Source organism: Malurus melanocephalus, unplaced genomic scaffold, assembly GCF_030028575.1.
Source record: "Malurus melanocephalus ecotype Western Australia unplaced genomic scaffold, MMel_1.1 scaffold_775, whole genome shotgun sequence".
Classification (NCBI taxonomy): Eukaryota; Metazoa; Chordata; class Aves; order Passeriformes; family Maluridae; genus Malurus; species Malurus melanocephalus.
Window position 1 is genome coordinate 223250 of NW_026624007.1, and position 1980 is coordinate 225229.

Below are 1980 nucleotides of genomic sequence, written 5' to 3' on the forward strand. Positions count from 1 at the left end.
TTTGAGGGGATGGAAAAAAAAAAAAAAATTAAAAACCAAAGTTCAACATAGAGAACGAAAACAAAATCCACGAACGTACAGAAGGATAATCCTTGGAGTTTACAGTTTTTTTTAAAAAAACAAAGGAAGACTTTAAACCATTATTTTTGAGGGGAGAAAAGAACAGACTACCTTTTCGTTGTTGTTGTTGTTGTTGTTGTTGTTTTAAATTAAGCCCGTGGGTAGGTGTGGGGAGGGAGAAGTGCTTTGGGGGATCACCGGCCGCTGCCGTAGCCGGGGAAGAGTTGGGTGAGGATGCTCTGCAGGGCCTCGTTCACCTCCATGCTGTAACCACAGCCCAGCTCGTAGCGGCACGCGGGGCAGCTGAACACCGAGGCCTTGAAGGACCTGTCCAGGCAGTCCTGGGGGGGACACAAGCAGCAGAGGGTCAGAGAGTTTGGATTGGATGGAGTGAGACCACCCCGAAATCCCASAGCAGRGMAAGGCAGKGGAGGAAACAAAACAACAGAGAACRTTCCTGCTGGACACRGCAGAGATCAGGGAATCCCAGCYTGGTTTGGGTTGGAAAGGATCTTAAATCCCATCCARKGCCATCCCTGCMATGGCAGGGACACCTCCCACTSTCCCARRRTGCTCCAAGCCTGTCCAGCCTGGCTTTGGACACGTCCAGGAATTCCATTCCAGAGTCTCCTCTCCTCCACAGGGWGGAATTCCTTCCCAAAATCCCATCCAAGCCTGCCCTGTGGCTGTGGGAAGCCATTCCCCCTTGCACTGCCACTCCAGTCCCTCTAAACCTGACTCAGGTTCAAAATCCTGATTAAAAACGCAAACAAACCAAACCTCCCTGTCAGCCCCAGCCCAGCTCAGCAGAGCYTGGCTCAGCAAAGCCCAGCTCACCTTGCACACGTTGTGCTGGCACACGGTGGTGACCGGCCGGAACACAACCTCCTGACAGCAAATGCACAGAAAGGCCTCCTCCACTTTATTCAGAAATTTCTGCAGAGAGAATATTTGGATCAACTTATTGTTGATGTTATCTTTCAGATAATTATCTTGCAGATAATTTCATAAATTAACCCAAACCCCCACCCTTTAAATGCAAGGAATTACTTCGATCGTTGCAAGTTGTTTTACAAATCTTTGCACAATAAATAGTCACATTAAACACACTGGAGTGTTTACASTAAAATAAAATAATTTTAGGGCTGAGGCTRTTCTTTAGGTCAGCCAAGGGATTTGTGTAACACAATTACAGTTGTCCCTKTATTTCTGAGGAAAARAGCCCRAGGTACCGGTCCATCTTTGAGAGCCTCAAGGACTTCATTCCACAGTTTCTCRTTGGCTTCATCGCTTTTTATGAGAGATTTCTGCTGGGATGTCAGCTTGTATGGCTCAACTTTTGTCTTCTTTGGAGTCCCAGCTGGAGAGGCCACGAGTTTTTCCTCCCCACCTGAAAGAAAACACAAAGATTTTTTTTTTTAACAACCAACCAAAAAACAACCAGAAAAGAATAACCAAGTAAAATGCACAAAAACCTGCAAGGTTTTCTATATCCACTTGCCTACTCCACAAACCTGCTGATTTCCTTTTCCTCTTCCCTTTCCCWGGGGTATCAAACTCATCATCTCCACTATTTTCTTTTTCCTTATCTTTGTTTGCAACAGCTTCCAAATATCCTTCAGGATACTGCAGGGAAACAAAACAAAGAGCATCCAATGCAAACACATCAGGACAGACTCACAGACTAAACTAAGTCCAAGACTGACCCCTGGAGAACTGCTCCARGGGCTTTTTTAATCTAATTTAAACAAGAGATCCCTGCTCTTAGGGAGCACTTATGCAGCCTATAGAAATTCCATTAAAAAAATAAAAGTTTTTGTTTTTTTAATTTTGTCCTTTTAGCCTCCTGATGTCCAAAAATAACACACCAGACTGGAAGCATTTGTGTTCCCCTCAGTCTCAGTTTTTACCTAAGGATCA

General features: G+C 44.9%; 1 long non-coding RNA gene across 1 annotated transcript; it reads right to left on the reverse strand.

Moving 5' to 3' along the window:
- Positions 1-6: 6 nt before the first annotated feature.
- LOC130584835 (uncharacterized) lies at positions 7-1774 on the reverse strand. The gene is made up of 4 exons (XR_008966534.1): positions 1575-1774; positions 1293-1450; positions 898-996; positions 7-401 (listed from the first exon to the last, which is right to left on the reverse strand). It is a non-coding gene; the product is annotated as an uncharacterized LOC130584835 (long non-coding RNA).
- Positions 1775-1980: the final 206 nt, after the last annotated feature.